General features: G+C 38.7%; 1 protein-coding gene across 5 annotated transcripts in view; it reads right to left on the minus strand.

Annotated features, from left to right (window-relative positions):
- The window catches only part of PLCB1 (phospholipase C beta 1), a 663588-nt gene that overhangs the window by 266829 nt on the left and 380118 nt on the right, over positions 1 to 16641 (minus strand). The gene's annotated exons all lie outside the window — the stretch shown is intronic.

Raw genomic sequence — 16641 nt, forward strand, 5'->3', positions numbered from 1 at the left:
CTGAGAGGTATTCTAGCTCTGGCACGAATGACCCGGTGAGTCTGGCTTTGCCACGTACTGGCCATGGAAGTGTGGGTAATTGTTGGACTTACCCATTTCCTCATGCGTACAAGGGGTCAGAGCGCACTTACCTCAGAGGCTTACTGCTCAGCGCAGTCCTCAGTACATATTAGTACAAAGGAAGCGCTCAGCAAATGTTAGCTTTTAACACAGCTTTTGACAAGATGCCCTCCGTGACCTAACCAGACAAATTCATCCAAGCCCTGTAGGCCTTGACCTTGGCAACCTCTTGTCTGGCCGGCATCACCCAGTTGTAGCAAGCATCTTGCTAAGTCAGTTCAGAGAAAACTCCCCACCACTGCTATCTGGTCACCCTCAACATCTGATCAAATTCTTCATCCCCCACCCTTGGTATCCCATTGTCCTGGCATGCCTTCAGCAAGAGTCCTGTCAGCTCAGATTAGCCAGCATTCCCCCTCACCCCTGAGGCTTCCTCCTGGCAATTTTCCATCCACTAGCCTGCACCTGCTGCTTGGCTGTACTGCTCCTCTTGTCCTTGCTGTGTTCACAGTGGATCCGGGTCCTACCCTGAGGTGTCCTTACCCCACCACAGTAGTTCCTGAATACAATCTGCTTTTGCCATTTTAACTTCTGTCAGGTTCTTTCTTTCTTTCTTTCTTTTAAATATTGCAATTTTTACCATTATTATTTTAAAATCTGTGGTGGTAAACATCTTCACATTGGGCATCACAAGTCTGGGAAGCGAATTAAAATCCCACTCTGTTTTCTCTTTACTTGTTTGGTATGTTCTGGTTAGTTTTAGTCTCATTAGAAGTCTTCTTTTTCTCCTTGTATATTGTACAGGCCTATTAATTGCCTTTTAAAAAATCTGTGTCTTTATTTGAACCTAAAATGTCGATATACATATATTTTTTTAAAAAAAGATTTTATTTATTTATTTGACAGAGAGAGAGAGAGAGCACAAGCAGGGGGAGCTGCAAGCAGAGGGAAAGGGAGAAGCAGGTTCCCCGCTCAGCAGGGAGCCTGATGCGGGGCTCGATCCCAGGACCCTGGGATCATGACCTGAGCCAAAGGCAGACGCTTAACCGACTGAGCCACCCAGGCGCCCTCAATATATACTCTTGAATGAAATTTCATAGACCCATTCTAAAAAAAGTATCTAGGTGCTAGAATATGTGATATAAAATGTAAGACCCACTTTTAAAACAAATAAAAGGTTAAGATAAAAAATGAAAATGCCTTTTTAAGAACTTGATTTGGGTGAGGAACTCTGTTTTCTAAGAATGAATCAGATGTGGTCTTAGTGTCTGAATGATACAAGATGCACTAGGTTAAATGATTTATTTCTAAAAGAGGTACTGTATTTGCTGTTCTAGTTTCCAAATTCATTTAAAGCACTGCGCTCTCACTAATGTCATTGTCTCAAAAGTGTTATTTTTTGTTGTTGTTATTTCCTCAAAGTCATACTAGGGGATTCTTAGAAGTCAATGTACAAAAAGGACACGACACTCAGTAGAGTCAACAGTGTTCTTGGAAAACTTAACGTAGTCAGCAGGCACCAAATTACGACTCAAAGTGTGATTTGTGGACCAGCAACACTGGATATCCTGGGATCTAAACAGGGATGCAGAATCTTAGGCTCAGGCCTGACCTACTCAGTCAGGATCTGCATTTTTAACAAGATCCCCAAGTGACTCTATGCTCATGAATGTCTGAGAAGCTCTGTCCTAAAGCAATATACTGTAGAATGATAGAAGATCCCTGGAACACCAGGTACAGCCAGAAGTTAAAATGAGAGATTCCCGAGTCTCAGTCCAGACTACCTAGTTCACATTTTCAGGAAGTAAACAAGTTGCTCAAGAGAGATTTATTTTCAGTCAAATTTGGAAAACTAAATGGAGGGTACAAGGTAATATTCTGAGATAACACAGAACTGGGCTTGAGCATAAGTCTGCCCCTTGGAGACAGTGTAGTGTCATTTTGGGGTAAACCTGTTTTTACTCATAATATAGAACCTTCCCGAAATGGTTGTCAAGAGGCCATGCAAAGCCCATCACAATTCCTGGTATGTAAAATAACTTGATAAATTTTGAGCTAATATAATTAATTTTGCAAAATTACTAGTACAATTAATTATAAAGATATCCCTTTTCCAGAAAAAAACCCCAAAAAAACAAACAAACCAAAAAACACCAATAACAGTAAAGTTCCTATTAAAGCTAGAGTAATTTGAAAAATTAATAATCTCAGGTAAGAGTATTATAAGCTGGGATATGATGGTGACAAGTGTACAAGTGTGCTATTTCTTCCCCTTGCAATTTGCAGGATGAATGCAAATGTCCTAGAAAATAGAAAGAAAAATTAGAAAATAAGAAAACAAAAGGCTCAGGATGTCTTCCATAAGGAATGGCTCTGCTCTCACACCTGCTTTCTTGTTTTTCCTTAACTCCTTGGAATCCATAGAGGCCTCTCTTGGACGGGCTGGTATATACTCTTGTTAGAATTCCCCCTTGCTTGGGCTATTATGATATTATATAAGAAAGTCAAGAGTGAATTTGTCATGTACCCTCCTAAGTCGGTCCCTAGGCAGGCCACATTAAGAATGGGGCTGTACACGATCTGATAATTGTTTTATTCCTACTAATTAATAATAACCCAACTCATTTAGTATAAACCTTGGGAGAATTCTTTATTGGTACTGCTGGAAGCTAAGTAAATCCTACATCATCCCCCTTTTTGAGTTCTAAACAGTTTTTATATTTGACAGCTCTGGCGTTAAGTCCCCCAGAGTAGCAAAGAAAGCAGCTCATGTTTTGTTCTTAAAATTTTGGCACAATTTTACAAACTATATAACACTTCTGGTAGGTAAAAATACTTTCATCTAGTAAAAGATATTTTTAGACCTGGAAATTTAATAAAAATACCATCCTTACATAACTTATACCAAAAGCTCTACCCTTTTATGTGCTCTTAAACGAAGACGTCCCATCTGATGCTGGGAATCTATATCTCAAAGATTCCACAATGTATTTCTAGGGGGGCTCCAGCTTTTATAGCTCAGACTTTTGAGTTAATTCCACAGTTCTGGATTTTAAAATCAAAATTTGTGAGCCCAAACATACAGGTATAGAAGGATTGGGAGCAGCACAGCGTTTATAGATTATGGCATACATCTAGGGGAAACAAATTGTCCTTAACCTAATTTCTATCAAATCAAATTTTGCAGAAAATATGCAAAGGAGACCCTTTGAATTTGCAAATTTAATATTCCAAGTTTTTCCTCTTTGTGATTCATCACTAAGGTCTATGGCATGTAGGGATTTGTCATTGTGAATATCAGACTTTACAAGGCCATTAAGGGAGTGAGATTATTAGCAAGCCTGGCCTAGCCATTGGCCCAGCACCTGCTTTCAAATGCAGATTTGTTTGCCTGTACTCCTTATGGTGTTGACAATAAATCTGCTACTGCCACATAACAACTTTGTTTCTTTGTGAAAAATGTGCCTGGAACAAAAGCCAAAGGCTAGAGTGGGTGAAGTGATCCAGAAAGATGATTCTTGAGACATATACACACAGTCTTTGTGATATCAAGGGCATGTCAATTTTGTAGGTCATATTGCCTTCCCAAAAGTCAGGTAATAGAACCAATATAATAAAATGTCTTTGACCCCGTTAACTGATGTGATTAATCCATGAGTCTTGCTTATTCACTCAAGTCTGCCTGCATGCATTCAGTGAACACTTAGTGCAGCTGGGTGCTGGAGTGGACCGTAATCCAATGTTGAATAAGACACGGTCCCTCTTCTCAAGGACTTTTCCACAATCTACCAGGAAAGATAAGATGTGTAAAAACCATGAAGAGGTATTAACAAACTCAAATTTATATAGAGAGGAAGCAGTAAGCTTGAGAGGAGCTGGAAAGATTTCATTAAGGCAGTATCCACATTTAAATCTAATGAATGAATGAAGTTGGACACTTGGAGCTAATAAGGAGCAGGGGCCACCTCAAATTTAGGAAACAGTGGAAATAGAAGAAGCACATTAACATGGGACTCAGGGGAGAGGGACTTAACTGAACTTGGGATTCTTGGATGTGATAACTCAGCTTAGATTTGAGGGAAGAAAGAAAGCATCCAGGTCAAGACAGGTAAAAACTTGACAGTTCTAAAATGTGGTAATAATTTGATGAAAGGCAGATAGACATGAACCAACATAGTATGTTGGGAACTAGAAACTGTTCAGTATTAATGGAATAAAATATATGTAGGGCACCATGCGAAGAGGTTGTAGTTCTCCCCAACCCCACCTTGACTCGAACAGTTCTGCAAGAGGCTGGTCTAAGGATGAACGAAACTGTGACATTTTCTGAGCTCTCAGTGGACTGGAGATGTGTCAATGGAATCTGTCCTGGCCAGATGACCCAACTCATATTACAGCATTGGACATTCACGGAGTCTTACCTCTGGAATGTGAGAGATATTTGAAAAGATCTAGATACAGGTCCTAGAACATGCATCTAGATATGTACCTAAAACAGCAATGCTGTGAGCCTCGTAAATATTTTGCACCCAGAAAGTAGGCAAAAGGGCCAAGGATCACACTGACAACATGGCCATAGCATGGGTAAGGGTACCCAGTGGGGGCAATGAGAGGATGAGCTTTTCTGAGTATATAGCAAAAGGCTAACAAATTCTGGGATCATAGTGGGCTAAAGAGATGCTCTAAATAGGCAGCAAGGTGCACTATGACTGGATTACTCCTGCTGCTATTTAGGGAAATCATTCTCCCACAGAAAATCCAGGAAAATCTACCGTGTAGTCAGAACGGTGGTTACCTTTTGGTTGGGAGGTAATTGAAGAAGCTTTCTGAGGTATTAGAAATGCTCTATTTCAATACAGGTGGTGACTCTGTGTGTGTGTGTCTATAAATTCTTCAAGACATACACCTATGATTTACTCACTGTACTAATGTAAGTTATACCTTAACAAAAAGTAAAATTTAAGAAAGAAGAAACTAAAGATGAGGTATTCACAATTTTGGTTTTGAATCCTATTGTTGATATGATTTATGTATTCACCACATATTTATAGAATTCCTACTTGGTGCAAGACATACCAGTTGCTATTCTTTCACATTTTATTTTATTTTAATTTATTTATTTGAGAGAGAGAAAGAGAGAGCACCAGCTGGGGAGGGGGACAGAGGGCAAGGGAGAGGGAGCAGCAGACTCCCTGCTGTGCAGGGAGCCTGACTCAGGGTCCACCCCAGGACCCTGGGATCATGACCTGAGCCGAAGGCAGACGCTGAACCAACGGAGCCACCCAGGTGCCCTTATTCCTCACATTTTAGATATCATCACATATTTTGACTTGATTATAATCCTTCTTATATGGTCTCTCCTCATTTTAAAAGACATACAATAAAAAAGTTATTCAAAATGATTGTTGTTAATAAATTAATTCCGGAGTGTTCTTCTTGTAGTCAATTTACAAATGCAGATGGAACCCAATTGTTTTTCTCTGGGAGAGTGCTTCATTTCATTTCTCTAAGGTTCTTATATTTGTGGCCCGGAAACACTCATTTAAATGCAGGTGTGAGGATGCATAAGCTTTTAAGCAGTGACTCAGAGTGCTGACGGACCCCTTTTTATGATTTTTCCAGACAGAGAGGAATGGTTCAGAATGTTAAGTAGCTACAAATGGTATAATTCAGCTGTAAATGGCTGCTTCACATGATTGCCCACTGCCACTAAATTTCTCTACCTTAAATGTTATGCTAATACACTGGAAGTTCATCTCTCCTTCTCACAACTTACTTAAATAAAGGAATATCCAAAGGTCAAAATGCAAAACTGAAAACTCCCCTTGAAAGCATCTTGAGGTTACTACTAGGTATGCAGAAGGTAATGGAGAGAGAACTACAACATGATATTCCAGCAAGCTCAAGAATCAAAGGGATGCTCTTTGCTCAAAGGAAGCCTGAAGATCATAATGTTTTCTCAATGGTTTGTTAGTTCGCACATGAGATACACTAAAGATCGTATGTTTATGCCATTGACATTCTCCTGGGCTGGATGTTAGGTCATGGTCCCTAGAAGTAAAGTCTAAGATGGTGCTTCTTAAGCCAGTGATTTATTGAGAGAGGCTCCTGGGGAAACATATAAGAGAATAAAGGAAGCAAAATAGGGAAGGGGAAGCAGGTAGGCAAGGATGTGGGTTCAGCTGGAGACTAGTCTCAGCCTGATCCTAAAGGCAGTTCTGGAATATGCATGGTACCACAGTATTGTCCCAACATGAGAGAAAATTTACCAAAGGTAACTTTGATAGCACTCTTCTAGTCAGTTGTTGGCTAGAGGCCACCAGTAGATGTAGGATATTACTTCTCAGGTATTTCCATGTAACATAGCTACTTTCAGGACAATTGTCCTGTAAGGACAATTCTCAGAAGGGAGTGGCTACAAATTGTTAGCAGCCAACACACATAGCATCTGGGAGATATATTCACTGCCTAAGTAAAGGGATGGGATAGAGCACCAACTTCATCTACACTGGGTTTTCCCCACAATGCAGTATCTGCCAAACTTTTTCAAGTCAGCTCATGTCACTGTCGTGTTGGCAAATGTTTTAAAACCACCCTTGGGATTGAGGGTGAGGGACAGAAGCCTTGATTTATAGTATTGCTGGTTTGCACCATGTAAATTCTTCCACCATGCCTAATTTCAATCTATTAGTGTGACTCACTAAATGCGGGAATGGGAAGAAATGAGCACAATCAGCTCTTGAGAGTTGGTGTAAGTTGGCTTCAGCACAATACTGGCTTACAGTATCCACACTTTCTTGCCTACTGTGGTTCGTCAGGATTCATTGTCTACAAAACTGAGTGGTAGTTGAGATACAGAAGTTTGGAGAAAAGGAGTCCAGATCTCTCCAATCCAAATTTCTGAGGTCAGAGGAGAAAAACTCAATAGCTATTCTTTGCGGATTATATGACACAGCAGACGTGGGGGGCCAACCATCCTGATTTGCCTGGAGCTCTCTTGGTTTGGGCACTAAAAGTCCCTCCTGCACCATAGGAAACCCCTCAAATTCTGGATGGGAAAACCTGCACGGTGGGTGACTCTAGCAGATCCAGAAAGCGCTACATGTTTTACCACCTTTTCTTTCTGATTGCCCACAGTGATTCCTGCCTGTACCATACATTGTAGAATTTGGCTCTATTCCAATTAAAACTTCATCTTATAGATATCTTGAAGTGGGATATTCAAAATTGAACCAATTATCTTTTTTATAACCATTTCTGAACCACTCAAGCAAGATTTTGAGTCATCCTAGATTTTGAGAGTCATCTCTCATCTTTACATCCCATATCCAAACAGTAACCAACTTACTTCTGCCTATAGCCATTGGCCAGAACTAGTCTCAAGGCTCCAATTTAACTGCAAGGAGAAATGGGAAAGATAGGAAAGCATATGGAACATTTAATTAGCAAGATGGTCTCTGCCACATGAATACCTACTATGAATCAGCCTTCTTATTATGTGCTAAGGTATTGAAGTGAAAAAAGACAGATAGGGTCCCTGTCCTCAGAGAGTTTATGGTCCTCCACAGTGGAGCCCAAATGACCTTTTAAAAATTCAGATTGTTCATATTATTTCTCTGCTTAAAGCTCATAAATTGTTCCTTATTATTGGTGGAGTAAAACCCCAACTCCTTAGTATAGCATTTAAGATCCTCCTTCATCTTGAACTATTTCCTGCTTAACCTCATCCCTTCATCACTTTTTCACAGGTATCCAGGTTCTGGTCATACAGGAAGTATTTGCACTTCCATATGACATGTTAATTTTGACCTTTGTGCTTTTGCATACACAGTCCCTCTGCCTGAAATGCTACCTACAGTCAGGTGTCAAACTCATCCATGAGGTCCTACCTGGAGGATCTCTTCTCGGAAGTTGTCTGTGACTCAGTTCAAGAGAACTGATTTCTAACTGTAGCTCAATCATTTGTTTTCATATAATTCATTCATGCTTACTGAACTATGGGCCCCTTGAGGGCATAAATGGCACTTGGTTAAAATCCTCCAGTGCCTATTGTGTTGCCTGGTACCTAGTAGGTGCCCAATAAATCATTGTTAAAGTGCATTAAGTTGATACTGCTTTCTATTTATTTCCAATTGCTACCCCTGAAGAAATTCAGAGAGCATGGCATACATTTTTCACACACATTTAAGTGGGCACTCAGCAGAATGCTAAGATGGTCCTACATTAATGTCGAACGTTGGAAAGAAAATCCTAGAAAGGAGAGAGAATAGCAAGAAATTACTGCTATAAACCTCAGGACTGAGAAATCCTTTAAAAAATATTTTAAGGAAGTCATGGTCATTGTATCCTCAGCAGGTTCAATTTACATGATTTTATGATATAAAGTTCAGACTCCCCAAACCTTCTTTTCTTAGAAGAGTAAAATATTATTGCTTAAGGAAGCTAATTTCAAGTAGGAGTTGAATTAATCATGTTTTTCTATTTTCTATATTTCTGATGCTTTGAGATCTAAGGCCTGCTGACCCTGAAAGGACTGCCTCTCCCAGGGCTAGGAATTCCTAGAATAACAATTCAAACTAGAGTCTTGTATGTAAACCAATCCCAAATCCATCCCCTCACTTTTCTATTAGGCTCTTAGACTCTTGTGCCCTAATTGCCCAGGGCCAGCCCCTGCACCCCAGAGTCTCCTGAAGTTATTCAAACCAACCAATTCTAAGCCTGCTTACCCTATCTTGCCCATTCATTCCAGTGGAAACCAAGAAAGGCTCTTGTCTACATTTTCCCCTCACTTCCTGTGCCTCCTGACTGATTCTGGTCCTTCCTGCTATGGCTCCCTATAGTGTAGCGTGCCCCCTTCTCTTGGGAACCGTGAGTAGCAAACTATATTTTCAATGGCAGCCTTCTGATCTGTTGGCCTTACCACACCTGAATAATAATGAAATCTATATTTTAAAACAAGGGTGAAATTGTCTTCCATTGGCTAGCTTGTAGGGCTCATTGAATAGCTTAGAGGAATGGGCATGTAAGGGTTCTGGTCCCCCATCAAGAAGAGATAAATGTGACATAAGAGGAACACTGTTTGCAAAATGGCTGCCATAATTCTTTTCTCTGTAACAATGCCCTTACAAGCATCCTCACCTCACCCTTCCCCATACGGATTCTGGCTTTGGCCAATGGGACAACAATACATGTGATACTAGAAGTTTGAAAAGTTTTTGCGCAAGGGAGCTTACCTCTCTTGCTGCTGGGAACTCTTCTGCTACCATGTGAATAAGCTCAGGCCTACTGTAGAATAAAAGACTTTTTAGAGAGAAGTCTCAGCTATCCTAGCTGAGGCCCAAGACATGTGAGTGAGGCTATTCTTGGCTATCAAGCTGCTTTGAGCTACCCCAGACCAGATCTCCCTAGTCAACCCACAGAATAGTGAAAAATAATATTCTATACTCTATTCCATGCAACTGAGCAGACTGCCTTCTAGAGCTTTACTAAAATCTATTGTCATATTATCAGTTGGAAACGTTTTATATAATTCTAGAAAATTCCAGATAAATGCCAGGTGGATTCTTTTGTAGTTGCTCAATTTTTTTCTTTTTTGAAAAAAATGAAGAGACCATAGTTTGAACTTTCTTAGAATTTTGGAGAAAAAAATCCATTGTATTTTAAATTTAATTTGATACCATATCTGTAGAATAGAAGCATGGACATATTTGGGGAATTACTATTATGTCCATATGCTTCTGTATTTGTAATTAATAAGCAATGATTAATTACATATTTGAATATTGAAAAATCAAAGTATAGCAGTCCAGTATTGTCATATTAATGCCATGTTAACATACTGCCCCAACATACAATGGCTTAAAACAATAGGCAGCTATTTAGCTTACACTTTCGTGGGTCATTTGTGTGGTTCTGCTGGTCTTGACTGAGCATGCAAGTAGAGGTGCTGATGGCTGACCTAGGATGGCCCTGGCTGGGACAACTCTCAGTTCTGCTTCATGTGTTCTCTCCTCTGGCTGGTAAGCTGAGGTATAACCATTTGCTGGCAGTGTCAGAGAGCAACTCTAAGAACAAGCCGGATTGCACAAATGGTTTTCATACATCTGTGAATGTCACATTTGCCAACATCACATTTGCCAGTGTGAGTCACACTGCTGAGCCCAAAGTCGGAGCAGAAAGCAATTACAAAGTTACATGTCCAAGGGCATGGTTACAGGGGAGTGGTGATGATGAAGAATTGGAGTCAGTCATGCAATCCATCTTCCAACAAAGTAAATACCAGCAAGAATACCTAAAGGAAAATAGGTGCTCTGAGAACAGATTAGTATTCTGTCATCTGTCATAATGCTTCAGAATCTAGATGTACATTTATTAAAAATATTTCCATTGAACTAATATTTATTCATATCAAGTTGTTGTGATTGCTAAAAGAAATTTCCTCAGGTCTGTATATGAATATCCATCTTGTTCTCGATTTACTCACTTGTTATTACATATGATAGGCTTAAAGAAGTGTTTGAATCATTGCTTCAAGTTATACTGGAAATTGATAAGAGATAGTGTGCTTTATTTCTCAGAAATTCAGGTCATGGTTGATTTCTTTTTGATGACCCTGCATGGTAATGGACACAGAAGAAAAATACAGTGTTTAAAAACCCAGAGAAATAACGGGGGAGAAGGAAGGGCTGCTTCCCCTCAGAATTTAACCTACTTTCTGTAATCTAGATAGTCCTTTAAACAATATTGGTTGGAATAATCTTTGCACAGAACTTTCTATCTGTAATATATTTATTCCTCTTACAAATAACATAGACATCACCGTCATAAGTTCTAATTATGGCCCCTTATAATGAACCAATACATCCTTTATATTCAATTTCTTATTTAGGAGAGGTAATTTTTTATTATTAATTTTTATGGTTCAACAGCTTTGTTCCCTTCACTCACTATGATTCAACAGATCAAGAAGTGTTCTGATCCTATCAATTATTTATTTTTATTTATTTTTTATTTTTTTAATTTATTTATTTGAGAGGAGAGAGAGAGTGGTGGGGGAGGGGGGGAGAGGCAGACTCCCCTGCCCAGCAGGGAGCCCAACACTGGGATCATGACCTGAGCCAAAGGCAGACGCATAACCGACTGAGCCACCCAGGCACACCCCCCCTTATTTTTGATCTGATCATTTATTATCTCCACATACTGAAATATTATTTTAGTCTCCATGGAGTGAAGACTGTATCACACAGAAGCGGCTATCTCATGTCCATCCAAAGGAAGTTGGTTCATTCAACAAAAATATTAATAGCAGATATACTACGTGCCAAGTGCTGAGTTGATGTCCGGAAAGCACACACACATGTGCACAAAGTTTGCACTGTCATTGTTCTAACTAAGCCATTAATCAGTGAAGACAAAGAAATGAATTTACCAAAAATAAATTCCAAAGACAAGCAAAGGTTAAGATTATGAGTTAATTGTTAGTAAGTTTTATAAGAATACAGAGATGAAAGAGATCCCTATGGACTGAAGGGGTCAGGTTTATTAGTTACTGGTGCAACTTTTAAAGACATGTTCACAAAGGCAGAGGCCCCATAGTCCATACTGCATAAACCCAGCTATAATGAGAATCTGATATACATAAAAACACAAATGGTTTTTGCAGGACAACCAAATGCAGTAAATAGTAATAAGCTCCTTGATATTTTAACTTTGAAAATGGGGAGGAAGGCTAAAATTAATTGATAATGTATAAATTAGCTAAAAGAAGACAATTAACATGGTTTATTGTGTCCATGCATCTACCTTTAGCTTTTTTTTTTTTTTAAGATTTTATTTATTTATTTGTCAGAGAGACAGAACACAAGCAGGGGGAGAGTCAGGCAGAGGGAGAAGCAGGCTCCCCGCCGAGCAAGGAGCCTGATGTGGGACTCGATCCCAGGACCCTGGGATCATGACCTGAGCCGAAGGCAGCCGCTTAACCGACTGAGCCACCCAGGCATCCCTAGGTTTTTAAAGTTATTTAAAAATTTTTAAAAATGTCAGCTTTCATCGGATCCATTAGATACTAAGTCTTCTAAACTACAAGATAAAGACATCATATCTTGAGGGCATTTTTAATTTTTTTTCTTTTGCCAGGTTAATATTGCTTACATTAGAAGGTTATCAGTATCTGTGAAACTGTCTTAGGACACAGCATGGCTGTTTTCAAGACTGAAAAGCAGTTATCTCTGATATGACTACAGATTACATATGATTTGATGGTTGGTTTATTTCTTTAATAGTATTTATTGCTGACTTTCATTCTTTCACCCTCCAGCTCCTCTGTTGGAGTTCTGTACTCCCTTTTCATGACCTGCCTCTATAGAATTTAGGTCAATTCTGCAATATTACTTTTTTACTTCCTATCTTTTTAAAGATTTTATTCATTTATTTGAGAGAGAGAGCACACACAGGGAGAGTGAGAGGGAGAAGGAGACTCCCTGCTGAGCAGAGAGCCCTATGTGAAGTTCGATCCCAGGACCCTGAGATCATGACCTGTGCCAAAGGTAGACGCTTAACCAACTAAGCCACCCAGGTGCCCCTACAGTGACCTCTCTTTAATCCTCATCTTAAATACATGTCTTATTCACCATCACACATAGCTTTTAAATTCCCAGGTAGAAATTTAGGTGATATATGAATTCTTATGTAGTTAGTTATTCACTGATGGCTACAACTTAAAAAAAATTAAAACAAAAAAAAAACCCAGCAGAAAACACTGCCCTGCATTTAACTTCAGTTTAGCTAGATAAAATAAAAAGCAAATGAATGTTTGAAAATACTATTAGGAGAAATGAATAATAAAGTATTTTCTGTTTCTTCATAGGTACATATTCTCCAAATATTTCTAGAATCAGTTTCCATTATTTAAGTACACACACACACACACACACACACACACACACACGCCCCTACTTATATTAAAAACTGGAAAATAATGCATTAAATTATTGTCTGGAAATATCTAGAAGTATGCTAATGTTAAGTGTCATCTCCAAACCTTCTGCTAAAACTGAAAAGAGAAGTTCTTTTTTTTTTTTTTTTGGAAAGAGAAATTCTTGAACTATATTTAGAATTAAGAATGTTTGGTCAGAGAGAGTTACTTTATTCTCCTTGGTCTCTTATTTATTGCTTTATACTTTGTTCATCCCAGACTAGAGGAATTTCATCAATAACAAAGATGTGCTCTTAGGAATTCCCTTTTGAAGCATAGCACAGTCTTTGAACAGCTAAGTAGCATTCTTTTATTAAGATATGAAATCAGGTTAAGTGCTTCGGGGGGGGATAGGCCTTTAATGAAAATTAGGCAGAAGTGCCCACCAATTATCAGATGTTTTCCAAATATTAATTTGACCAACTCTGAAGTATAAAATTAAAGAAGTAATTATATTTTCTTAGCAATTTTAAAAAACTGTACTGCACTTGAAAATATGCAGGCTTGGGTATGATTTTAACTGGGATGTTTTTTATTGTATTATATAAATTAGTCTATTGTATTTATGACTTAATTAATATGCAACTGTTTGAGATGGGGTGTCCTCCATGAGACAGGAGTACTTGTTTCTTCTTCAGTTGGGTCAGTCAGTTTGAAATGGTGACTGATATACATCTCTAAGCTTGTTACTGGTATAAAGTAAAGGGATCAAATAAATAGCATAGACTACAATCTCCGGAGGTGGGGTAGATATCAATTCTTATGTGATGTCGGGCCAAAGGGAAATCAAATCGAGGTGATTAGAGATGCGAATTCCACTTTGAAGTTTGATACAGCCTGACTGCTTAAACAAGTCAGATCAATGTGAATCCCTCTGCTAGCACTCTTGGGTGAGTTGAAAAACAGCCAGGATTTTTCCCACTTACCCATGAATCAAACCTGTCCAACAAAGGGATGATCAAAACCTCAGAACAGGAGAATTTAAATCCAGTTGAAGTGTTAGGATAGGGACATTGCTTGATCCTGGTCTAGTTCAAAGGACAAAAGGAATGTCTTGCCCAATTCCCATGACTCTCCTTTGCCAAATTTATATCTGAGTTGAGAAAGAAAACATGTTACAGTCACAGACACCCTATCTATCCACAGATATATTCTGTGGGCACAATAGTTATCTTCCATGACAAAAGGAAAACTCCTGTTGGGATCCTGGATGTTGTCTAGTCTAATATCCTTGTCTGTTTCTGAGTCTGGTTGGGGCTAAGTATAAGTTAAGCAGTTTCCATTTTGAAATGCTTTGGCTGAATGTATAAGACAGCTACTTCCTTCATCTCTGTCAAATATTTGAAGACACACAATTTATTGATGATGCTCATCAGACTCATATATTAATACATCAAGATCTCTGATTTCCCTGTTGTATCTGTGCATCCTTGAACAAGTCACTTAAAATATTACTGAGCCTCCATGTCCTCATATGTCAATCAATGGGTTAGACTCAACAGCTGATTTCCAAAGTGATTGTGAGAGGCACCCATTTGGAGTAGTATCAGAAACAAGTACTGGAGGAACATTGTTTTAACTACTATTGTGTCTCCCCAACCCAACCCTCTGTTGATGCCCCTTTTGTGTCCTCCCCTTACCATTTTATTGCATTTAGACTTGACTTCCAACTGCCACCCTTAGGGTCTTTTTGGCTGGAGCCTGCTTAGTGTCCAGCAGGCTGAAAGTGCCACCAAAATAATGTTCCTTGGAAACAACCCTCGACCAACGACTAAAGGAGTTGGTGGATAAATACCCCAGCTTCTTTGCAGCTCAACTGGAAAAACTATCTCTCAGTTTCCAGTGGGATTGTCTCTGATTGCCTACAATGGTAACTGGCTTGATAACACATCTTTTGTTGACCACATCCCTTCCCTGTCTCACTTCCCCACACCTCTAATGCTATTTCCTCAGAACTCCTTCAAAATAAACTACTTTCATCCAAATCCTTGACTTAGGACCTACATCTGGCCAACTCAAATTAAGATACTTCCCACCACTAAGTGTTTTGTGATGGAAAATGATTAAGCATCATAAATATTTATTATTTCTATCTTTTCTAATGACTCTAAAGTTCTATGATCTTAGGATTCCCTAGTCTTAACCCTAGCATTTTTAACCAGAGTACTCTCTGGCTCTTGTTTCCTTCTCTTTTGCTGTGTATACTGCTGGAAACTTTTGAGATCTAATCTATATGCTTCAAATGTTAATCAGACTTTAAAAACAAAGTCTTAGAGGAAATTCTAAAAAGATCTACATTTATCTTATTCCTCTTTCGCCCATGAAATGATGTTCAACAACTACAGACTGCAAAATGTAAATGCTCAATTACCCTGAAATAACAGGCTTAAAGAGGCATGGAATTCTTGGCTTTTTGTTTTGTTTTCATTTGATCATGGCCTGAAAGCCATAAAAGAAACTATTGCTGTAATCACCCATTGATAACCCAGAGTCCAGCTCAGAAAGTAACAAGAAACAAAAATTTAAAAAGGCCTTTATGCCTTGGGGAGCTTAGAGTAAAACTTGATTAGCAGAGATCAAAATGAAACTCAAAGTGAGATCATTTAGAAGATGGGTCTTTATAGAGAGGTCTGAAGGATCATTTGGTCAGTTCTCACACTCATGAATTAGAATGTGAATAATTGGGAACTCTTTTCTCTGTTGATGGAAGTGTAAATTGGTACAACCACTTTGGAAAACAGACATATATATGAACATTCATGAAGTATTGTTTTAAAATACAAAATATATTTAGAAACAGTCGAAATGTCCAATAATTTGGAAAGGACATATAAAACTTACAGAGGGTTCATAGAATGGAATAACTACAGCATTAAAATGAACTGCAACCATATACATCAATATCACTTCCTTGATACCCCATCTTTTTGCAAACATAGCCCCATTTCTCTGTCCCTTTTCCTGGCAAAAATTCTTGAAAAAGCTGTCTTCATTTCTGTCTCTTTTCTCATGGTACATCATCTTCTGAAGGTTTTTTTTTTTTTTGTTTTTTTTTTGGTCTCCCCAAGGTTTAGTTTAACAGTTATCTCCACTACACCAAAGAGATTGCTTCCATCAAGATCACTGATGACCTCCATGTTGCCAAATCCAATGATGACATTTCTGTTCTCATCTTGCCTAGCTGCTCAGCAGCTTTCAATATAAGTGACCATGCTCCTCTACTTTAAATATTATCTTCTTATGGGTTTTGCAATCCTGAAATTTTTAATCACTTTATCTTTGAAGATGTGTTTTGTAACTGAAGTCCAAAGAGACAATGAAGACAGCACATGAGTAGAGGAGATATGTGTAATATGCATCCACTATTCCTTGTTGCACCAATCACATACAGCATTTGCAATGCAGACAAGCACGCAATTCCTGTGGATCCACAATGCATGAGAATTCAATGAGACTCAATGTAAGCACAAGGTAAGTTATATCTAGAGGCACTGAAAGCCATGAGAAACCATGTTTTCCATTAGAATCAAGACTTGCTTCAAATTAAAAAAAAAAAAAGCAGCAATGTTTTAAGAAATATGGATGACCAAGGAGTCCTACCTTATTTG

The sequence above is a fragment of the Halichoerus grypus genome, chromosome 10 (genome assembly GCF_964656455.1).
Source record: "Halichoerus grypus chromosome 10, mHalGry1.hap1.1, whole genome shotgun sequence".
Lineage (NCBI taxonomy): Eukaryota > Metazoa > Chordata > Mammalia > Carnivora > Phocidae > Halichoerus > Halichoerus grypus.